Genomic DNA, 26,052 nt, shown 5'->3' with positions numbered 1-26,052 from the left:
ATTTAACCCAATTCCGTGTCCACCTGATGTATTACATGGCTGATAAGGGGTTACCTTCTCCTGCTATTCGACCAATGTGGTCTTACCATTCTGTCAAGGAGGTGACCCCCCACTGAGATATACGTGTGTATTTGGTCTCCCATTGCTACCACAAATATTGCGACCTATTCGGATTAAGGATTTTATAACTTCACATGTCGTGTGTTTATTGGTTTCATGATTTACGCTGTACTGCCTCACTATTATGATGATATGTTCAGATTGTATGCTGGCACCATGTTGCCAGACAGCCAACTATATCCATTATTGATGTTTGACTTCCATGTCAGGATAGGTATTCCACTGTACATTTGTTACATCACTGACAGCATCCATCGACTTTCGCCCTAGCGTGCCCAACGTGCACGTCTCTCTTGCGCGTTAAAAAGGGCTTTGGCTCCATGACAGGCTGCCACTTAGATTCTCTCCAGAGCTGCCGTCTGTTAGGTGCCGCGTGTTTTTCACTCCTCGTATTCAGCCCTGCGTACTTCTGTCTCACGTTCTCAGGGGACACTTTCATTATTAAACCATTAGCACGTTCTATTATGCCACTTTATTAGTATCTTTATTGGGGCAATTACTTGTTTTTTACAGTCACCATCACGGCCCTGATATGCAGTAATTTACACTACTGTTTTCACTCCGACTCCGTGGCACACTCACTTTAATGCTCAGGGTGCTCACGTCACTGCCCCAATCCCATTTCTTTACGGTCAGACCAAGCGTGCTTTACTCGCGATTAGCCAGGCATTAGGTTGCCGTTTTACATAGTTGGCCCAGCATGGTTTTTGGGGCATGAAATATATTCACTTATTAATCCATTCTCCCTTTTATATCTGAAGTCCAGGGTCTCACGTTCCTGTCACTGTTTAGCCAGGCATTAGTTTGCCACAGATTCGGTCACAGATTTGATTTCGCCCGTGTTTTTGGTACATGCATTCCCATGCATTGAGTGTTCCCACCCCTGCCATTTATCATGGTTCTCTCCTGTTAGAACTGGGGGTCTCTAGTTGGCAGAGGTAGGTACCTTTGACCAAATAGGAAGCCTTGCTTCTAAGTCAGAGAAAGGGGATTACACTATTGGACATCGCTTCTCCGGCGATGCGACGGCAACAGCTGCGACTGCGTCACGCTTCTTCTCATTGAGTGGTGCTTCCAGCTCCCAGCGACATGCAGGCTTCTGCAGACAGAATTGCTGGCAAAGAAATTCAAAGGGGAGCTGGTGGTGAAACCTTTTGTCCCTGAGACTTCAGCAGGAGGCAAGCATAAGTTCAAGCCTTTGGAGTAATATTCTGCAAGATGATGAAAGTTCTTTGAAAGCTCCTTCTCCTCTTCTTGGCACAGAAGACACCACGGTAGGCCAACACAGCACACTGGCAGGAGGGCAGTCCAACTCCTACAGCTTCCTTGGTTCTTCTCCTTGACAGAGGTTTATCTTGTTCCAGAAGTGATCTAAAGTGTTGGGGTCTGCGTCCCCATATTTATACTACTAAATCCTTTATCCTCTGAAGGCAGAGGGGCCTGTACCTAGTCCAAACCAGTTCTGTGCTGCCCTGGAGCACTTTGTTTACAGGACTCCTTTGTTTCTTTGACAGTATGGGCCAGGGACATCAGAAGCACCACAGGAGGTGGCGCCAGCATTGTGGAAGGCAGACAGAGACCTATTCAGACCCCGGTGCTACTCCTCCTGCCACTCTACATGCAGATAGGTCTATTCAGCCCTGTGCTGACTCACCCTGTTTCCTGGAATCCCCCAGCCCCTGTCACTGACAAAACCAGACACACAATACACAAGGTAGCAGAGGCAGGCTGGATGGTTAGGTAAGAAAATACCTACTTTCTAAAAGTGGTATTTTCAAACACAGAATGTTAAAACCAACTTTACTAAAATATGTATTTTATCATTCTGAGTTCAGGCATACTAAACTCAAATTCCTACCATGTTCCCTGGGTCAGTTAGGATTATAAGGTGTTATAATCAAACTGCCCATTCTGGCCTGTGGGGACCGATAGCCTTGCAATAGTGAAAACCGAACAGGGCTGTAATTCACTATTAGGCCATGCCACTCACACCAGGGCATGTCCTACCTTATACTTACAATGCACCCTGCCCTTAGGCCTACCTTAGGGGTGTCTGATATGAAGAAAAAGGAAGGTTTAGGGACTGGCAAGTGGGTGAACTTACCAAGTCAGCGTGGCAGTACTAGACTGCACACAGGCTCTGCAATGGCAGGCCTGAGACACACTTTACAGGCTGCTTCTGTGGTTGACACAACCAGTGTTGCAAGCCCACCAGCAACATTTGATTTACAAGCCCTGGGCACACATGGTGTACTGTACTAGGGTCTGACAAGTAAATCAAATAACCCAATCATGGAGTCAATAATCAATACATAAATTTAACATAGGAAACACTTGCACTGCGGCACTGAATAGCAGTGGTGCAGTGCCCAAAGCATATAAACCAGCCAAACATATCAAAAACAGAGGAGGCAATCATTGAAAAATGGAAGGGAGACTCACGCCAATGGTACCAGGTCTAACATCTCCCCTTGCTTTCTAAAACCACCCGCACCCCTTCTTTTACTTCGGATTACTTATCAACCATTGCTGGATTTAACGAGCACTTTGACCACAACCACCTCCACTTGCGGAAAGTGGTCTACCTTCCTTCACAAGTAAGTCCCTACCACTAAGTTGCCTCTCTTAGGCACTGCCCATTTACCCTATTGTTGGGTCATTCTAGCATTTTCCCTTTTTCGTCTCGGACTCCTTAGGAGCCTACAAACCCATCTACTGACTTTACAGCCTGATTTGTCGCGCTGCCTCTTCATCTCTGGTAATTACTCTTGCATTTCTCTGTTACATTGATACATTCCCATGCCCAAATCACCAGACTAATGCTTGACATTTAATTGTTCTTAGGCGCCTTCCCCCTCACAAGTCCTCCTTGGTCCTGATGAAGACCCCATATAAGGCTGAAATAACCTTTATGCTTACAGGGGTCGAAACGTCGACAATTGGGTTGTTATTTGTCAAACATAGGCAACAGAGAATATCTAGCTGTGCTAATACTACTATGTTATGATTTGCCATATGTGTTTTCGCCAGTATCTGGCAGGATAGGTTCAACAATCGTTTGTTGTATATAATGCATGTCACCTTCCCCTCCCTCATCACCATCACATTATCCTTTCTAAACACTTTCCCATTTCTCTTCCTGAGCACCAATTTCAAAGGAAATGTAGGACATTATTTGCCTTAACTGTTTGATTTATTCTGGTGATACCAAATATGTAATGAAATTAAATCACATTTAGAGTGATCTTTCATGGTGATGTTTACTTTGTTCAATTCGTATTGCATAATTAAGTTTGCTTTTTTATGTTTCAGTACAATTGATTACCACTGGGTCCAACTTTTTTGTACCATACCTCATTCCACAGTATCAGCAGAAAAATGTAAGCAATATGGTCGTACAATAGGTGGGTTGACAGTCTACGCATCTATAGATCTAAGAATCATAACAGTTGAAATCTCTGGACCTTAGTATACAACTAGTTAAATTAACGGAACAATGCTCAGTTAAAAAAAACACTGTAATATTGATCAATTATTACACACAACCGAAGCTACAAACTAAAATGGAGAAAAATGCTCTTCTAAGTTAAACTATCTCAGGACTACTTTGTGCCGAACCTACTTGGAATTTAATACTGACAGGAGACTTCAATTCTAACCTGATATTCACGCTGGACGAAGATGAAATTCTGACAGCAGATAACACGTACTGTGGTGTACCACAGCAATTTCAAGGCAAGCGTGTGCTTAATGAAAGATCACAACCCGCCCAAAAAAACACACAAGGGCACAAACCATACTTGACTTCACAATTATAACGCTCCCTTTAATGCCGTCGCTGGCCCGCTTTTACATAGAGTATACCACCCTGAGCGATCACTCGTTTAAACATATTATATTTAATCTAAATGTGGCAAGATTTCATTCTACTAGGATACGGAGGGTCAAATAAATTCAACAAATTTAACACGTCTTAAATGGACAAACGAAACTAAAACAGATTGGTCCTCAATAATATAAGATCTCCTGGCTGAATTTGCAACTGAACTTATGAATAGGATCCAAGATGGTCTCTGTTTCTGAGCAAATTAACAACACAAATGACAGCACACCAATATAAGGTTAAAAGATGTAAACCAGTTAAAGGATTACCCAAAGAAGTGCAAAAATTAAAAAGGGACCTAAAAAGAGCACAAAGTAAGTTGCAATCAAAAGATAACGAAGGGATTGCATGGAAAACATTTCAACAACTGAGAAAACAATATAAAAAGAAGGTATGGGAATTCAAAAAAGCAAGAACAGAGAGCTTTTGATCCAAATTGATTTATAGTGTAAAGCATCCCTACCTGAATACATTTTGGCAGACAATAAATCAACAGACCAGGCATCGAAATGTCTTAATGTCAAACGTGCAGGAGCAGGAATGGGCCGACTTTCTCACACAGAAATTCAAACCGAAGCCATCTAGTGTTCAGCTGAAACAACCGAAAGCAGACATCCCAAATAAGCCACAATTACTGGAAACAGGCGACTGTCAAGTTCTAATAAAGGGAACGATTCAGACAACAGTGCAACAATGGGTCCCAGTAATAAACCACCTGCATTATACAACAGAGGACATAACAAATATAATAAATATAATAAATACGGTAAAAGTGACAAGGCTCCTGGCCCGATTGGCATTCCAAGAGCTACCTACAAATAGGACTCTGAATACTGGAGCATTCACCTAGAAAAGCTTTATGCAGAAGTTGAGATCAACAATCATATTCCTGACAGTTGGCAAGGATCAATTATAACACCTATTTATAAAGGAGGAGATAAAACTAACCCTTCAAAATACCAGCTAATCGCCCTACCGGATGTCAAAGCTAAATATTTTGTCTCGCTAATACTCGAAGATCTGGTCAACTGGTCAGGGGAACTCAACTTGATCCCAAAAAAACAAAAAAGCTTCAGAAAGGGGATTGGAACTATCTCAAACATTCGTTCAATCTCTCTGATAGCAGAAAAATTCAAGAACAAGAAACAGGATCTGCACCTTGGTTTCATAGACTTAAAAGCTGCATTCAACAGTGTGGACTGGAAACTATTGTGGGCTAAATTAAAAGGCTGGGAAATAACTGAGAGAATCCTAAGGGGTCTATTGTTATTTTATACCGATTCTTGGGTCAGAGTAAAACTTGGAGACGGTGCTAGAATCTCAAGGAAAGTGTATACGACCACGGGCCTGAAACAGGGGTGTGTGTTGGCCCCGCACTTGTTTAACCTATTCATATCAGACCTATTGGGAAAGCTCAATAGAATTAACTCCCATTAGCCACACTTAGGTAAGCTACAACTCTCTCAGCTTGCCTATGCAGTTGACATCGTCCTCTTAAGTCCAAGTAAGGTTGGTCTGACCAGACTATTAATCAAACTTTCTGAGTTTCTGTCCGCAAACAAGTTGGAAATCAACATATCCAAATCAAAAATAATGCTTTTTACCAACCGGTTAGCCCCACAACACAACATCTGGCTAGAAGGCAAACTATTGGAGAACGTATCCAGCTACAAGTATTTGGGACATTATATAGATAACAAGTTATCCTATTGTGAGCAGAAAAACTACATGACACAGCGAGCAAGTGCCTTAACATTTGCCTTCAGGTTGTTGGAAAAGAAACTGGGGGGGGCCATCACTAAGGCCGCTGCTCTCGGTTATAGCCGCCAAAACAGGCCAACCCTAACTTACGTCAGCGCTACTATGCATGGGAAAGAATCTGTGATTCTTAATAACCTAATAACAAGCATTTACAAAAAGGTTTTTCTCCTTCCCAGGACCGCCTCACCAGCGCAAATGCGCCTAGTATTCGGGTTAATAAACAAATCATTGGGTAGGCTTTATAAGTATATAAAGGTCTGGTACTAGATAAAACAAAACCCGGAGGAAAATAGCCTCAACGAATCACTATGGTTAGAACTGGAAAAGGATTAAAAAAATCACCGGACAACCAATTTCTGAACCATGCACTTAAAGCAACTCATACCGATGATCTCTAAAATAAAAATATGCCTTTTCCAACAGTCAAGTAAGCAATAAACAAAGCAGCAAAAATGTCATTCTTTGATATTGGATAAAAGCATTTTCTCCCAAATATCTCACTCATTGACGGTGATTAACAACTACAAAGTCCTTAAACCGGCAGCCTATATAAATTCTACATTCTCTTTCCAATTAAAAAGACAACTAATGGCACTGCGGTTCGGGAAGTTCCCTACGCTGGCAGATGCATCGCACTGGAAGCACAATGATTCAAAGGAGTGCCGTCTTTGTGGTAGTCAAAAAGAGGACCTTATTCATCATATATGTCACTGTAAGAAATTACAACCAGCACAAGTCACTTTCTTAAAGAGAGCTTTCTTGGATAGAGGAATAAGCTCCTGTAGAACCTCTGTCATTAGAGGATTAGCTCCATCCGACCCCCAAATGAACTGCAAACTGATAAAGTTTCCACATGCTCATGACCAAGCAGTGAAAGCAGAAGCACCTCAATGAGAAGCTATTCCCACCTCCTCGTGCAAAATCACTACTATAAAGAGAAGGAGATGACACAGTCGGTCATCACCGATTGCCTGAATTACCAAATTGGACTCCCTTCAGTGGTATTGCCAGTACAATTTTGTTAGTTAAGGGACTAAGAGACCTACACACGTAACTCACAGGCTGGAAGTAAATAATCAGACTGACACTGCAAATGTTCAGGGGACACTCACCTTTGGATTCCATCAGTTGCACCACCGGGGGTCTAGGACTACGGGTCCCAGCACTCTTTGCGGCTCCTCTGCCTGCAGCCAACGACGCTCCGCTGCACGTGGAGGTGCTTAAAAGCAGCGCGCCCTCCCGCAGCATGGGACGCTCATGGGCGTGCCAGGGCAGCGCCCGGAAGAGGCTGGGCTACCCCCTTGATATCCTGCCTTCCTGGAGGTTTGCACCTGCTTTCAGGTGACTTTTTCATGTACTTGTGTGGTGGTCATAGTCTGTAACTGCCTCAAAGGTCTGGTTCCTTGACTAAAAAATAACCTGGACTTTTTGACACTTGTGTTTTTCCTGTGTTCTCATTGTAAAAATGTCTTCTTGTCTATTCTTTAATCGATATTTAGGTCTAATGGGCAAGAGGAAAGCATGTGAGGGAGGATTGGATAAAGGATACAAAAAGAAGGCTAAGAAGGGCTAGAAAAAAGACCATCACGTTAACCAAGATACAGGGAGTGAGGTATTGGATAGAATTGATAATCTTTTGGTTGAGTGTGAAGGCATTCTTGATAGCACCCTTACCGACACTGTATTAAATAATAGTAACAGCCCCAGGCAAGCTGTGGGAAGTAACACTCCTAAAAAAAAGCGTATCCCTGATATGTTAAAAAAATTAACTGGGTGGGTTCCATCTCTAGAATCCCCAGGGGCCGCCTCTGTAAGTCAAAATGTTGTATAAGTTCCTTCACCCTCCTCTCAAAATGTTTTGACTGCCTTTCCTTGCAATAATAGATATGCCACTCTTTCAGAGCCCATAGTCTCAGTATCTAGCTCCCCAAGGACAGGGATTCAAGAACACAGGGAGATTGTAGTGATCAATCCTGGCTGTATCGTCTAGGAATTAGTTGCGACTGTTGAGGCCCAGCATATCCGGAATGATAAATGTCTCAGAAATCAGCAGACCTCAAAATACCCTACACACTCTTCCCAAGGGTCTATATCTACGCAGCTATTCAATCGAATGAGCCAAATTCAAGCCCTTAAAACCTCTGTTCTCAATCTTACTGATTCCTTATTCAAAGTATATTCAGCTGTCCAACAGGTTAAATCACAACTAAGAGACCATCCCACAAGTCAACCCCATTTAACGCAAGGTTTGGGACAAGTCAGGCAGCCCCCAATGCACATAACTGATCAGGACCTACATGGCCAGATGAGTCCAGCACTGATTCCCCAGACAACTAGCACTAGTATGGGGCATACTCACCCTGGTAGGGAGACCAAAAATGTGATCACTAATTAGAAACCTTTACATTTACCCAAGGCTCTCCCATTTCCTGTTACCCCTATTACCTCTGGTTATAATAGAACTATCCTACCACAGGGGACACATGGGGCTTCCAGTGCACTCGTAATACTGTGAACATGATAAATGTGCCAAAATGCCCAGCCGACCGATACACTGAGGATGAGAACTCGCTACGAAATAACAGCACTCAATGGAATCACCACGTAAGGGGCTGTCGGTCAGAAATCAGGGATTATATTATCAGGGCTAAACGATACACATTCCCTGAAGCCCCTTTGGATTACATTGCCCTAACACTCCCTCATTTCCGCCTAGCCGAGAACCTTGTGGACTTTGATATTCGCACCCAAGAACTCTCTTGTTCCAAAATTCACTTTAAATTTACCCCCCCTGATCAAATCACACGCCCAAGCTCATCACCTCTTAAGGAGATAGATTGAAGGTTGCTCCCACTCTGGTGACACAGGACACCCGTCTGTGAGGGCGTCATTATAGCTGACCCAACTTTGCCTCCCCCAGTACCAACTATAAAATCCATAACCCCGCTTAGTGTAGTGGGAGGGCCGAGCATCTTGGGAAATATGACCTCCAGGGGTAATGAGCATTCTGAGCATCATCTTATGACTTCCACATTAGAAGTAATGTCTTGGAACATAGCAGGACTTAGATCTAGGGGCGTATCATTCGAGTGGCAAACCTTTATTGAGCAGCAAGATATTTGCCTCTTCCAAGACACGTGGCTAGTGGATCCCCTTTTCCACCCAGGGTATTTAAATTATCATATTCCAGTCAGAAGGGGGGGCAAGGGTCATCCATCTGGGGGGCTCACAACCTGGGTTAGACAGGAGATCTGTTATAAAATCCGGGAGCTTCCAACCCAGAATACCGACATTCTCGCTATTCGGCTACAGGGGGGATCCCTTGGGAATATGGATGTTTACAACGTCTATGTTAGGGGGCTTAGTGGGGGGGAAGAGATCAGAAGTATTAGCAACTCTTGATGTCCTTTTAGATCAATGGTCTTGAGATTGTTTACTGATAGTTGCAGGGGACTTCAACTCGACATTTTAGCCCCTTGGCAGCAAGGATCAGGAACTTGCGATAGAGGGAGATGTCCAGTGGGGAATTTCTAGCTTTTAATTAGCACCCATCAGACAATGGTCAGATGTCGCAATCCAAATTAAAGCTATCGCCCTAGAGAAAGGATTGAGGGCGGCCAATGGAAGTACTCCCTCTGATAGGCATGGGGCTAATACCTTTAATAATGGCTGTTATGCTAGTCACATAGACTATTTGCTAATTCATCTAAAATTATGGCATGCCCTTCTAGTCATAGTAGTGAGGGATCGCATGGAAAGTGATCACAATCCATTAGATTCCACCTTTAAACTACTGACTCAACAAGAATATTTGCTGCCTGAGAATCATCTAATTACCCGTGACCTGGTTCCTACAAATGACCTGAGGCACCTCAAGTGGGAAATGGTTCAGAAGAAACCGGGTATTTTAGCTTTAATGGCGGTAGAAACTGAGCATACTCTGGCTAAACTAGAGGCCCTTTCCACTAGTCCTGACCCTCTATCATTGTACCAAATAACTGCACTACATCGCAATTTTTTACCAAGCTGCATTCTTATTTCACAAAAAAATGCAGGCCCAGGAGTACCTCTCAAAAACAGATGGCAGGATCTTAGATTGGCTTGTGCCAATAATTCCCAACGGTTCTGGAATCTGGTCAAATGGGGCAGGGGGGGCTACCGTCCCCAGCCACAGAATCATGTAGCTCAGGACCAATGGGTAGCTTATGTTGAATCCCAGTACGCAAACAGGCCTGAAGAAGCCAACACCATAGCACTCCCTCACAATTAGTACCTTGTCAAGGTCTTTACTGCAGCTGACGTTGATGTGGCCCTTAGTACAATCATGGAGGCAGGATGCCGGGGATTGACGGCATTCCTGCTGATATTTTCCTCAACAATAAGCCCTGGTGGAATAGGTACATCTTGAAATTGCTAATGCGATTGCCCTTGGGGCTCCTGTCCCTGATTCTTGGAGAGGGACAGAGATTATTCCATTATACAAAAAGGGTGACAAGTCCCTCTCAGGGAACTATAGGCCTATCAGCCTAATCGATTCTATCCAAAAGATGGATAAAGGAACATGAAATGTTCACCCCGCTACAGGCGGGCTTTCAGAACCACATCAGCAAGATCGACCAAGTATTTTGGTTCAGGCTATTACATTGGCGAACCGTGGTCTTAGGCAAGGGTAGCATGTATGCTGCCTTTGTCGACCTTAAGTCAGCTTTTGACCTAGTTTCGCGGAGTAGGCTTTGAGTTGGTTTGCAGGACCTAGGAATACCTCCTGAACTGATCTCCCTAATAGCGCACCTTCATGAAGACAACTTTGCCCAAATACGTTAAGGTAGACAGGGTAATGTCACGAGTACCTTTGCCGTAGCGAAGGAGGTATGCCAAGGATGTGTATTGGCCCCTACCTTATTTTCCCTTTTTATTAATGGGATTGCTGAGTTTTTATTATCGATTCCTACAGATGCTCCAGTCCTTGCAGGTTCTGCAATTCCCATTTTAATGTTCGCTGATGATACATTGATCATTTCTAAAACCCCTAGTGAATTACAGCGAGCTCTAACTCTCTTTGAAAACTTTTGCTCCCTACGGGGCCTAGAAATCAATGTGGTGAAAACAAAATTCATGACTTTTAACCAACATAGATCTTTTAAAGGAAGCATATTTTTAGACAAGAGGCCATTGGAACAAGTGAATGCATTCACCTATCTACGGGTTATCCTGCAAAAAGATATGAGATGGGGGCGCCAGATTGACACTGCTTCGTTAAAACACTGGCAATTATCAGGGGCTATAGACAGTGAGTTTAATGCCTCCCTGACTAAGCCAGTTAGCCCGATCTTACAAATTTATAATATGAAAGTGGTCAGCTCAGTGCTATACGGAGCAGAACTCTGGGGGTTCGAAAACCTATCTAAGTTATCACTCGCTGAAAACAGGTTCCTGAGAAACATCACCAACCTCCCCCAAAGAACCCCGGCCTTCCACTGTTACAAGATCCGGGCAGGAAAGCATTGGCGGATCTAGCTAGGCTGTGTCCCATCTTGTACTGGCGGAGAATATGGTGTTCTTTAGAACTGTCACCATACGCCGCAGGACTTAAAGTTGTAATCACGTCAGATTGGTTTCATAAAATCAGTTGTCTGAGAGCAATTAGAGCTTCCCTGGCGAGTATTGGTATGTCTGAGTTGTGGGAAAATCCATTGTGTTGCCAATTCCCCTCTAAAGAGATTATAAAAGAAAGATATTGGGAATTGGTTTACCACAACAGTCTCAGAGTTAGTGATAGTTCATAGGGCTTTTTTAACGGTCAAACCTTGGCCAAATCTAGAACGGTACTGGGACGTCATATCCAATCCCCTCGATCAGAGGTTGTACTTCCAATTCAGAGTGGGAACTTTGCCTTTAAGAACATACCCAGCAAAATTGGCCAAATCAGGCAATAGTAAATGAGCAAATGTCACTTTTGCAATGCACTGGATGAGTTTTTATGCCCACTGTTGGATTTAGCCCTTTTTTCAGGGTCATCCCTGAACTTTTTGCCTTCCTCCTAGCATTTTTTCTGACATGTTGTTGATGGTTTTAGGGATCTGGGCACTTTAGCACTGCTGTCCAGTGTAAAGTACGTATGCTCTCTGTGGTAAACATGGTAAGATAGCTCTACAACTGTTTGACATATCTAATTTACCTGTCAGTCCCTTGTAAAGTGGTATCTCAGATACCCAGGGCCGGTAAATTAAATGCTACTGGTGGGCTTGCAGCGCTGATTGCTCCACCCACCAAAGTAGCCTTTCAAACCTTTCTCACACCTCTGCCATTGCAGGGCCTGTGCGCGCAGTGTTACTGCTGCTGTGACATGGCATCTAAAGTGTGTGCCATGTCTGTGACCCCCCTTTTATTGCATGTCGGTCACCCCTAAGGTAGGCCCTAGCTAGCCCTATGGGCAGGGTGCATTGTAGGTAGAAGGTAGGACATGTACCTTAAGCGTGTGCAGGAAACTGCCACTAAAGCGGCAATAATGGGCTTGATAATATGCCCTTGTGAATTCCCATAGAAGCCCAGGTTCACACCAGAACCTGGGCTTCTATGGGAATTCTCACAGGCATATTATCAAGCCCATTATCGCCGCTTTAGCGGCAGTTTCCTGCTGCTAAATCGGCGATAATGTTATCGCCGTTCCTTGATAATATGGCCCCAGGAGACCTACAGATGTAACTCAAAGCCAGGCTGGAAGTAAATAAGCAGACTGACACCGCAACTGTTCAGTTTTATCACAAATGCACTTTACTTGTATTTTAGCATGCTCAGTTAGTAAAACAAGGAAGGAAGAGCAAAGTTTAATGTAAGTTCGACACATGTTGTATTTTGACTTTTAAATCAGATTCGTTTATACCCGTTGTTTTTTACACACTCCATTTATTAATTTTTATCTTGTAAAATGTTGAAATCCTTCTAAATTGTTGAGTGAAGGATTTTGACTTATGTAAAATCGTTATCGTTTTATCTAATTATACCATACACTTATATACATTATGCCTGGTTATGGCTGTTTCTTGCTCAGGATCGCATGAAAACCCATTATTGGGTGAGGCAGCCTTTTGTTGGGTGAAGCACTTAGTTATACATTACTAGGTCCAGTCTTTTAGTGACCTGTTGCTGGACAAGGCTACATTACAACCATCATATTACAGCAAACAAACGGGAAAAGTCTGTAGTGAATAATTAACACTATTTGTGAACAGATCACAGGTTGTGTATACTGTTCTCTGCAAAAAAAACAACTTAGCACTATCATATTGTTATGACAATTGGCACACTGTCAAATCTCCTTAGGCCTTAAAGACTTGTACACCAAGAGGCAATTAGTATGGGCATTTAGTGAGGCACTAAACCTTATAATATGAATTTTCATATAACAAGCAATGATGACATAACAAGGTGCTCATGAGGGAAGAAATCCCTTCCGAGAGTGTTGTATTAAGCCTGCAATAAAAAGCACCTAACCCTCATCCTGCTCATCAGATTCCATCCCTCCCACTTTTGCTAAACAACAAGCAAATTCTCTCTCAAAAAGGACATCTTGAGACAAGCGCACAAGGACTAGGTGTTCAAGTCTGCCACCAGGCCAGGGAGATGGCCCCTTTCAGCACAGCTTGCACCTGGGCCTCAGAGGAGCGCTATAAAGGACATTTCAAAGCACCACTGCATGGGAGACAAGCTCACCAGAACCACATTTCCCAGATGTCATGGGACCAGGGAGATGGACCCTTTCCTCACCGCTCGCACCTTGGCCTCAAAGGAGTGCTGTAAAGGACATTCCAGAGCACAGCTACGCGGGATGCGCAAGGGCCAAGGGGGGCCCATCCTGCGATAGGAAGAGGCAGGGCCACCCCATTGTCTCTATATAAAGGAATAAGCTTGGTAAGAGTTTTATGTCTACTTTTGAGGCCTAAAGGAAATACTCATCATATACTGTGACAAAATCCTAACTTTACTACTACTAAATGCTTTCTGTGAATACCAAAAGTAGTAAATTTAGGATTTTGTCTCAGATTATTTCTGTGAATCGAGCCCCCTATTCTGAATCAAGCGCCCGTAACCCTGACCCGCTACAGCCCGATTTAAAATCTTTAGAAAATCACACAAAAACCCTAGATGAGAACGTTCTCAGGATATTTTCGTGGAACATTGCAGGAGAATGTCAAAAATCTTAAATCCAGACTGGATTCGATTTAAAAAAAATTAGTAAAATTATAGTAAAATTTATCTTGATGAATCTTTAGGGGACTTTTACTTAAAAAAACAACCGTATTGCCTATATTATTTGGGTCAAAGATTTTAATATTACTTTATGTACGTTTTCGGGTACACTGGGTAATGGTTTTATCGGCAAACAAATGAAAAATGTAACACATTTTCCTCATTCTGTCTATGGCGAGGGACTGAATTAATTGCTGTAAAGTATAACCTAGTTTTTCCAAGTGATTTATGTGGTACTAGAAATGCATTTGTCCCAACTCTTATGGGGAATCAAGCAGGAAGTACTATCGATTATATATTCGTATTAGTTGAGTTATCTTCCCATTTAACTGAATTTGTGTATCTAGCAGCTGTGTAAGTGCTCATAAACCACTTTTTATCTATTGGATTCCATTATTAAAATGCCAAAGCCTCAAAGACCTGATAATATGAAGATTTCTAGGAACAAAGGATGAAAATTAAAATGGGAGAAAGTAGATCCAGGTGCTTTCAGCCAAACAATTGTTAAAGATTACATGGTTCCTATTATGGCAGCCCAGATCCAATCTCAATTTGCAGGTCCATTCTGAAAAATCTTATGTCTCCTGCTTCCCCCATCAGAAGTTGCTCTTTTGATGGTTTAATGCAGCACATTTGGCTTCCCATAGCAAACTGATGGTTGTGCTGAAAGGCCGCTCACGGGTAGTTTGTGAGGCCAAGAATGCCAGAACGATTTATGAACAGGCTTTCAAGGAAAGGAAATCCAAGATTAGGAATAAAGCATGGGACGATCGCATAATGGCGGGGAAATTAAGGCACAGTTCAAAATTTGTATGCCCATAGTATTGAGACTGTAATATCAGTGGATGCATGGATCTCTCACTTTACACATTTGTTTTTACTAGGACACACGTCCAAGTTACAAGGGTCTAATTGTATCTCAGCTTTTGAGTCCCCCTACAACATCCAAAATCCAGTTGAAATCCATGAGGTAATTGAAGCTATAAATCAGTGTATCCCAGGCAAGACTCCGGGACTGGACGGTGTTCCGTTTGATATTTTCAAGTCAAATATTTATTTGTGGGTCCCACTACTCACAAATGTATTTAGATCAATAATTCCTGCATCCTGGAAGACTGCCACTGTAGTCCCTATATTTAAAAAAGTGGACCAGTCCCAGTCAACTTTTTATGGACCGTTCTCCTTAATGGATTCTATAGCCAAGATCCTAGGCAGATTATTACTGTTCCACATTGAAGATTGGGCCCCTGCTAATAATAAGTTTCTGTTTGATGTCCAACTCAATTTCAGACCTGGCATAGGGTCAATCGAACAATGCCTAAATCTTTATTTAATAATGGGGAAGTATGCCAAGGCAAAAAAAGATTCTGTGCACTTTTTTGCTTTTATTGACCAAACAAGTGCCTTCAACCTTGTGAATCACTCTAAGCTATTGGAACTGATCAGTGAAATGGGAGTGGAGATTGAACTCCTAACTCTCATTAAGCGATTGCACAAAGATCTCATGGTAAGGGTGCATAATGACCCCTCAGGTGAATTCTCTCCCCACATTAATTCTACCCGGGGTGTTAGGCAAGGTTGCATCCTGCCCTTTTTACCTCTTCCTGCTATATATTAATGGGTTTAACAATCTTTTGGTGGAAAATAGAAAGCATGTGCCAAGTATGGAGAATTCGTCTAGACCCATTTAATTATACGCAGATGATGCAGTGTTGATTGCCCGCACAGCAAATGTCTATCACATCCTTTTAGACTTGTATTTTACATATATGAATAACATAAATCTTCAAACATACGATTCAAAGCATTATAAAAGACCTGTGACCACCCAAGCACTCAGTCAAATCACTTTAAAATGGGGATTCCTATTTAGCAAAGGTGAAGTATTTTAATTATGTAGGGATTCTTTTTAATTAGTCACTCAGTTGGACATCTCTTTTAATCCTTAGACTTCAGACTTTTAGTAGGAATAACGAGGCCATTTTTAGATTTGCCCATAAGTTAAAAAACAAACTAAATATAAAAATATTCAGTCTGCTGCCACCATCAGGATCCTGGATCCTGACGGGGCGGCGGTGGGGAAAGCAGTGATCAATAACGGCGGTGCCAATCCCGGCACCACTGTGCTGATCTTGACCTGCCTTTACTCCGACCTTTTCATGGCAGGAACCCCATCATGAAAAGGTCAGCGGAAAGGCAGGGAAGATGCACCAAACAGGGCCCCATGGCGAATTTGCCCATGAGGAGTTATCCATGGGGGAATACTTTGTCCCCTCCTCTGTGTGAACTGTTGTGAGTGCACTGTGTGCCATGCACGACATGGTGCATGGTACACAGTGCACTGATGTGCATATGGTGCTGCCACAATGGCAACATAAGCTTCATACTCTTTCAATGAGTCGAAGCATGCTGCCACCATAGCACCGCCAAAACAACACCTCCAGCCCGGCGGTGTACTCATAACATGATGGTCGAATTGCCATCATCTTGGCGACATTCTCCTGACCGCTGCAAAGGTGGTCTGGCAGTTGGACCACCAATCTCGGAATCGGCCCCCTATGTGTATCACAGTGGAAGCAAATGGTGCTGGTTTATGGGCTGGTACCCAGCCACAGCCTGGGCAAGTTAGAGCGGTGGGGGGCATTTCGACGGACGATGACGAGGGAAAATTAAATAAATGAATTTCCCCTCGTTGTCATCTGTCAAAATCCCCCCCACCCTGCCCCACTGCTTCATCGCTCTTACCTGTACGGGCTGGCTGCAGCTGCTGGTACCCTCCAACAAGCAGAAAACTGCTTCATTACTATCAATTTTGTGCTGTAAATCTACTCTTATATGTCATGAGGAACTTGGGATGTCATACTTGGAAGACTGGATCTGGTTAGCCCCTCTACTACTCTGGATCAAAATCTGGGGATCACCTGAGGTTGGCCTGACCAGAATCTGCATCACCGACTGCCTGTCACTTGCCAGGGTAGATCAAATATCATGGCTCTCATATCTGAAGGAATCATTTAAGAATTTAGGCCTACTGGATTTATATGAAAAGCCTCACAAGATCGGTCCAGAACAAAAGTCATGCGTCAAAGGACACTATTTGGAATACTGCATGAATATATATTTAGAAATGGCCCAGGCAAAATAAATAATTGTTAAATATGCCCAAGTGTCAACAACACGCAGTATAGAGACTTATTTAGGGTGCATTGTAAATTCCACACGTTTTTATTGGCTCACTCTTTTCAAGCTGTCCCCGCTGCTTTTCAAATATGCTTTTCCTACGCCTGGGGCCTAGAAACAGGACTTACCGCCTTGTGGGTGCAGTAATGTTTCAACGTGAAGTACTAGTCACTTAATTCCTTTTGCAGTTTGAAGTCAGCACCTAAATGTTCTTTCCTGGCCTCAATATTGTATAAATTAAATTTGAGACATTACAAGGAAAGGTTAATATTCCTGCAGTTCCTAGGATCCCTAGAAATGTGCTACCTGCTATAGAATTTTTAAAAATCAGCTTTTTACATCAGGAAAAGGTATTTATCCCACTAACGTATGATTCAACAGATGATTTTAAGTTTTACATGTGCACCTGAAACCTGATATCAGATATCCAACGTTATTAAAACTAATTTTATGGAAAATGTATGGATCCCAATACAGTATAACCTAACAGATGATTTTAAGTCATGTATGTGCACCTTTTTTCTAACGGACAAGCCCTTCATATCGTGAAAATGATATCTGCTGTGGCTTCCTGAGCTATCAAAGTAACTTTGCTTTCATTTTCTCGTGAACATCATTTCTTAAAACTGTACTTTAAGGAAATCAACTCAAATTGTGTTACATGGATATTGATTGCTGGAATTTTAATGTATGTTTTTTTTTTGCTTTTCGTGCTTTATGGCTCTGGCCGAATAAAGACTTGAATGACTTGACTTGACATCTTGAGACACACTGCTGTGGGGGTTTGTTTACTAATTACCTTGCCTTTGACTATTGCAAGAGAAACCAGATGACCCTCAGTTACATAGCTTCCTTTTAAGAATGTCAGGAGTTGAAAAAATATTTTGAGATAAGAAAGTAAAGTTCTTCTACAACCCTTCACTTTAAATAAAATATCATTTGTTTATTTCCTCAAAAAAGATGTGTGTGCTCCTTACACTGTTCAAGGACACCACAAAATTATTGAAACTGTGGGAATTTGTTTTTGTCCCTTGAAATCCCCCAAATTAACATGATGGCTGAGAATACTCATAAATGTGATCAACATGGATTTTTTGTTATCGTGAGTTGTGTAAATGTGGTTTCCTGGGTTTTTAATGACTTTAATGGCTGGCATAAGCGTTACCGTAAACAAGGGACAAATTAGTCTAATGAAATGAATTATTATTTTTCTCATTTCGCTTCTCCTGCACAGGTCCGAGCCAAGAGAATAAATAGACAAAGACCAGTGGGTCCTGTGTATGTCAAACATTTGAATATATGATTGAAGAAACATGTTCCATCCAAATCTTAAATTCTGCACAGAAAATCCTTGCTGGGAGTGATTTTCAAGAGTGGCGCATTGTGATGCAATATGCCCCACACCTACTTTGAAACTCTATCTTGATGGATTAAACCAGGCACGTAACCAAGAATATATGAGAGTTCTCATCTAAGGCAATAGTGATTTATTTTCTTCATTTTTTTTACATTTTCTGCCAAGGGCCCCTAAAAAATATTAAATGTGAAAAAAGTACAATTGTTACATTCAGTGAGTCTGGACAAGAGCATTTGCAATGCAAATATTGAACAAAATCAGATTTACATTAGAAGAGTAGACAATTTTAATGCAATCATCTTTATTCAATCAAACACAGGTAGATCATAAAAGATAGACACATTTAAAAAAATAAAATATTAAAAAGACAATAAATAAGCTATAGATTTAGCAAAGAAAGTATAAATACTAAAAAGATTTAAAACATTGCCACAGTATTTACTAAATCTGTGAAAAACAGTTCCACAATATAAATCTATTTAAAAACAATATCCCCAATGAATATACAAAAATACATTTGTTACTAAGAAACAGGTAGGCGATTTCAAATTCATCATGGCTCTGCAATATGTATTTAACAACTGCTTAATATTGCTCAAGTTATGATGAACCAATGTGTCATGGCTAATATTGATGAATTAATTGATGTACGAGCGCCAGACCAGAGGAAGCAATAGTTCACTGTAATTCTAGGTGATCACCGGCCGTACTCCTGTGATGCAGCCATCATCCATCGCCAAAACACTAAAGTCATATCTTCAGGTTTCTCCATAGCTGGTGACGCTTTACTGTTCAACGATTTCTAATGTACTCTGTTGGGATATGGTGCTTTAGCACTGAATGTTTATCAGAAAGGAAGATGGTGAGGGATCCTCCAAAAATGTTGTCAGTGATATCAGCCAAAGTGGTCAGAATCAAAGGCCAAAGAGATGGCACTTCAACTGGAACCTGAAAGGTGAGAGATACAAGGTCAGGTAGGTCAAGTAGGCAATTGGCCATTCTCACAATCTAGCAAGCAACGTGGAGGCACTGTGAGCTCATAGAACATCTTTTGCCTTGTTTCAAATGCTGGCTTGCAAATAATTTTAAGAACTTTAACCAAGGTGAAGGGGGAGTCAGCAGTGAAGAGATGATGCCTCTTCAAACACTGCAAGAGGTAAGGCAGTTCATAGAAATGTGCTGCCATTCAATATTGTATTCCAGCAGTTGCATTTTGTCTTCTGCAGTGACACACCCTCTCCTACAGAAGCTGCTTCACATAATTATCCCTTGAGTCCATAAAAAGGCAGTAGGTGTTTTGTAACCATACAGATTATTTTTAACAATGTGAGCCTGACCTGATAAACACCAGTCTTAGATTCAAAGGGACAAATACCGATACTTACTAATGAGCCCCGCTTGCATCTAAACCAGTTTTGCAGAATTATTTTGCTCTTCCCTTGAAATAACAAAGCATCCATAGTGAGATTAAAGCCAAACTCTTGGAGCCCTATTCTCACATGATGCTTCTCTGAGTTCATAAAAACAAAGTCCTTTTCTTCTAAAAAGGTACCACCCCTAATTTTCCCCCACATAGAAGCATTTCTTTGATGATGATCACTGCTTTGGACAACCCTTACCCGGACTCGCTCCTCCTCCAGCTCTCAGTATCTCCAGTGTCAGCTGGTGGGGCGTAAATACTGCACTGTGGCGGGCAAGCGTAGCGAGTGAGCCCGAACCACCTACGGGGGTTCGGGGGGGGTTCTCCTCCCACGAAACGTTTGAAAACAAGTGGGCAAATGGTGCATTTTCTGGCAAATTTGAGAGAGGTGGCTTGGCGAACACATCTCTGGGAGTAGCCAGACAAGTCTCTTTACACTTGCACAGATACATCACTCTCACTGCATTCACATAGGCACAATACTCACCCTGCACTCATAGACCCATTACTCACCCTTCCCTGACACATCACTAAGCCTGCATTCACCTCACACACACACACCTTTAACACATCCAGACTCCCTGCTCTTGCGAAGCACCTCACACATTCTTCTTTCAGAGTCAGGCATCTCACGCATCCGTGTTTCCTACATATGACCTTGATGTGCACCCATCTCTCACGTGCACCCATCTCACATACCCACCCACACGTGTCTCTTTCGCGGGTCCACGTCCGCTATTACCACACCATATTTCAAAACACACAAGCCTCACAAGAACACGTACAAACATATATCTCATAAATTCCACAACATCCCATCCATCTCTCTTTCACATATCCACGTACTTAAAAAATTTGCCATTTTGCACATCCGCGTAACACAAGCACCCCTTCACAACTGAGAGACCCCGCAACTTCCTTCTTTCACATATATATTACGCTTGCATACTTGGCACATTCAAACTCCCCAGAAGCACATACTTCATACATTCATAGAAACAATATCTATTAAGGGAATACAGTGACACATACGATTGATATAGTCAGATTCGCACATATCTGACACTGAATTGGCTCGCACAATTTAATTTACCTGCCAAGACACAGGCGCACATTCTGACCACCTCAGCCCCCCTTGTTGTGTACTCCCCATCACGCAATACCGGTTAAAAAACCGCAATGGGTAAATTCGAATCAGTGTGAATTGGAATTTGTGAAAGCCAGGCGCAAGTCCCTTTCCTGACACAGCAGCCTGCACAGCATTAAATGAACAAGAAAAGGGGGACTACTAGGGAAAAGTGTATCTGTACCCCCAAACTGGCAACCCCCAATCTAGTTACTTTATAGTATCATGAGACACCCTCAGCAACCCACCCTGGCCTCTGTGTTCATTTCAACCATCAGAACTTGGACCCTATTCCCAGCTCCACTCTCATGCCCTGTATGGTCTTTGGCACGTCTGTTTCTTATTCACAATACCCCAGCCCAAAATGCACATGCCATTTACCACCTTTGTTCGATCATCTTTTACAAGTGAAAGGTGGACGCGTTTTACTCACATGCCAGATGACGAAGAAGATGAGGGAGGTGCACAGCACCAGTTTCAGCATGTAGCAGAAGGCTGCAAAGGTGAAGGCCATGACGGTGGCTGCCAGCCCGCCGACGGGGGTGCGGGCATGGCCAGCGCAGACCCACAGCGGAAAAACTGCCCTCTGTGCCACTGTCCGACTCCACGCCCCGCTGCCAGATCCCACAGGTATCCTTCTTTGCTGGCAAAGCTCCCGTGGTGCACTTACTGTACAGATGCTGTAAGGGCTTCATTCACCTCAGTGCCCCTCCAGGTCCATCAGACCACAGTCCTCTGTTTGCAGACCCCGATAAATACTCTTTGGCCCACTCCTACCTCTGGCAGGAAAATAATTACCTTTCTATGTCTGCCTTCTCTTTCTTCTCTTCGTGCAGTCCAAGAATGGCTGGTGAGCGGGAGGTAGCCCTTTCGTTTGGAACATTCCCTTCTAGTCAGTAACTCCCACCAGGGCCGCCGTACCTCCTCTCGTTGCTGCGCAGTCCTGCACGATAATGCGGAGGGCTGCTATCTCTATTACTTCTGCTCACATCCCACCGCCACCAATTAGGCTTCATTTTCCTCACAGGGCAGGCCGGGAGCGCAGGCCTGGCCAGCCACGGCTGTGAGAAGAGGAGGAAGCCCTCTTAAACTAAGTGAGAAATGACCGGCAAAAGTTTCATTCCGAGCTGGTCAGCAGTAAAGCGCGCTGGAAGGTTCAAATTATATAACCACCTCAATTGACGAAGGGTAAAGGGTTATTCACATCAGCAAGTTAATTAACGCACTTCCAAGACACCTGTGGAAGGGAAACAAGCCCCAGTGAGTGCGTGGTCTCACTCTCAGCCAATCCAGACGCTGCATTAGCAGCACCAGGATTGGCTAGAGCAGGGATATTCCCCGCCCATAGGAGACCGGAGGCTGCCGCGCCTTGCTTGCTCTCCTAAGGGCAGGGAACTTCAACTCTTGGATTAAGGCAAGGGGAAGGCTAGTTACAGTGCGCATGTTCGGGCTGGTCATAAAAATGACCAGCCCAAAACCATGCCTGCGCACTGTATTGCTGGTGCTGGTGCTGGTGCTGCGGTGCGCTTGGCCTGGCTGTCACTCAAACACAGGAGTGCTGCAGCAGCCCTACCCCCTTCACGTCCGATTGCCTCATTGTGAGCCACTTTAGTGAGCCGCGGCCCGGTCGCGAATTAATTAAGATTACAGGCAATAACCGGAGCTGAGAACAATGAATGGGGCTGCATTAGTGAGGCAACGCCCCCTGCGCCCCAATGGACGCACCGCCACTGAGTATCTCCATGTCCATTGCTGGTTTCATGTTTTCCTAGATTTATTTTGCTCCTTTTCAACACAACCAACTGCAATGTAATTTAAAACAATAATCAAAGTTCTTCCGTCAGAAGTGTCTCTAGAATTATGAGACTATGAAGAGCCGATTGTACTCTTGAATGCCTAGTACAAAAATATTTTGGGACACTAATACCATGGACAAAATAGGGAGGGACAAAATATTAAATGGTAAATGCACAGAGGGACAGATACATTTACCTTTCATAACTCCGCATAAAAGAAGATATGTATATAGATTTTTGGTAAACATACGAGGAATTAGGTACAGAAAATCTATACATACTAACCTTTTGATATTTTGTCTCTTGTTACTTTGTCAATGATATCAGTGTCCCACAATAGCAATATTCAGGGGACATACTTAGAAGGCCAAATTAAGTGACACAGTGAAAAGTATGCCGCATAATGTAGTACATTCTGTGACACTACTATTTTGCTGTTTTATCTAACATTAATGCTATTTTGCAAAATGTTTTGCCTCTCTTGTGCCAGTATAGCACTTGGGAGAAGCAATCAGTTGAGAACTTAACGTTTGCCATGGCGAAGCACCATGTGTGATTTTTGATCATTCTAAACTAGCAATACATTTATTTGGGGAAATCTGCAATTTATGCAGCATAGGGTAGATTGTTTGACAAGTACAGCAAACCCCCAATTGTATGGAAGAAGCGCCTGGATACCTCCACGAGTGACAAGCAGCACTCTACAAATCCACCTTACATTTACATTACATTCCAGTGACCCCATCGATTAGTGATGGTTGGTTATGTGATCCTTTCAATCTGATAGTACTCACACTCTCACTCACATTGACAGAAAACAAAGCATCAAAATCTTACCTTATCCTACTTAGAAAGTATGTGGTCGCACAACTTGAGAGTGGTTTTCATAATTTGGATCATGTCCCTGAGCTGGTAGATAAAGAGATTGGAAACGAGAAGACTATTTAGACGTGACAACATGCATAACTTTTGACTTATCTTTCTAAAAAATGGCAAACTGTGGGCATTGCCAGTAAGTGACTGATCCCAGTGAATAGGATTTTTTTTCTCTGTTGCTCAAAGCCAATGCCAGGCAAATCATTTGCCTGGTTTGGAAGTTAAGATAGAAAAAGCTAAATTTTCTCCTAGGGTGAAAGGGAATTTTTGATCCAATAGTTTCTTGCTCGTCCTCAAATAGGATCAACCCCAGTGTACTTTGTTCTCTTCTCTCACAGAAGAGGTTAGTCTAGTAGTCAGAAGGGTGATTGTTTTAATTCATTCCTGTTTCCAGCAGGAGATAGCTTCCACCTCTGTTTATTTACACTGTGCACTAAAACCAGCTTTGAAGTTACAAAATCAGTTTTAGCTCTCAAAGGGTACCAATGGATGAGAGACAGGTTGAGTTCTACACCATTCCCTTCCTTGTGTTTCTGAGAATGGAGAGCAATTTCCATGGGTAGTTATTCCTGTGATATCTTGTGGATTTACTTTGATTTGTGAAGATGGAATGGAAGAGACAGAGTTTGAGAGAGCGGGCACATGAACTTGATGGAATAGAATTTTAAAGAAGACTCATGTTTCTCAGCTCTAAAGGTGTGTTACAGTGGTGTTACTTCTTCAAGCATATATGGATAATAAAAATGTAATAAGAAATATCAGCATTACCAAGACCATTGTCAACAAATGTGGCCTCTCATGAGTCTCGCAGAGATGGTAGTCACTAAAGGCTGCACGCCTCAAGAAACTAAAAAAACTTTAAAAAAAAGAATTTGTACAAGAAACAGCATACTATGTTCACTTTCTATTTTGGCATTTCACATCCTTAGCACCTTGTGTTTGCCTCCTTTAAAAGCAGAACTTTTGCTTTTGTGAGTAATGGATCAAAGATGCAGAAACAGTGAATAATGCAAAGCTGGCAGTGTACAAGTGTGCTGCTACCAGAAGTGTTCACTCTGCTCTTTACCCAAGAAATTGTGTATGTCTCTTTCTAAAGAATAGAGTTCCTACCTTATCTGATAAATACCATCCTGGCTCCCAAAGTTCTCATCTACCATTGACAGATCACTCACCTCCACTACATTGTAAAGAGCATCAAGAAAGATATTCCTGGGGGGAACTGCCAAGCAGCGTAAGATGGTGACCGCATTTTAAGCAAGCTCCGGGCCACTTCAGAGAATCCTGCTGAATCCGAACCTTAGGCTAACTTTTTTCATCCGTAAGCACCCATGCTGTGGCCCATATACTAACCCCCTTTGGCCCACCTGAGCCCATCCAGGGAGCCCAGGATGAGAGAGATAACTTTGGCGATCAACAGCCTGGGTGTGTGTACGACCTGCCTGGAGACGGCCTGCCAGTGACAAACATCACTTGAAGCTATGAACCCACAGTGGCGAACCCTCCTCTGCATTGAATCCTGGGGCAAGGAGAGAAGACAGCTGAGTGGCTGGGGTGTGGCACGAAGCCGCTTTCATTCCAATCGGTGGCCCAAATCAGTGAAACGGGTACCTTAGAGTAGAAGAGACGGACTGGGCACCACGTGTGGCCAGGGCTCCAAATGCAGCCTGGGCAAGCCGACTACGTGGTGACCTTTTCTCGATGCAAAACATCCATGTTGTGCCACCAATGCTTGTACCCATAGGCCTACCCATGCCCACGCAGGGATCCGGAGATCAGACAGAAAAGCTTTAGGCAAACAATGACCTGCCGGAAGACTGGCCTGCTGCCAATGTGCACAACCTGGAGCTGCAATCCCACAGCGGCGACCCACCTTTACCTCTGCATTGACTTTTGAGGACAGCGAGGGAGAGGAAACAGCCATATGGGAGGGGAGTGGTAGAAACCCCTTTCACTTTTAGGCAGCCACATCTGCTTATGACAGCCCAGCCGAATTGGTGGCTCAGAGTAGATAAGAAGGGATGGGCAGCATGAGCATCCAGGACTAAGATTGACGCTTAGGTGTGCCAGGACCCACATAAGATGTCTCGCCCCAAAGGTAGGAGATTGGGCACACAGCTTCACCCTCAGGATGTGATCTCCCTCTAGGAGCCGAGAATTCCTGGGAGACTGCTGCGGCCAATGGGGGGCAGGGATGGTCACACAAGCCCAGCCTTACTCCTCCCCTGATCGCTCTGGTGTCTCACGAGGACACCTCGATAGAGGAGTGGAGAGAGGGGGTGGCCC

This window comes from Triturus cristatus, chromosome 2_2 (assembly GCF_964204655.1).
Source record: "Triturus cristatus chromosome 2_2, aTriCri1.1, whole genome shotgun sequence".
NCBI classification, from domain to species: Eukaryota; Metazoa; Chordata; class Amphibia; order Caudata; family Salamandridae; genus Triturus; species Triturus cristatus.
This window is presented reverse-complemented; position numbering follows the sequence as displayed.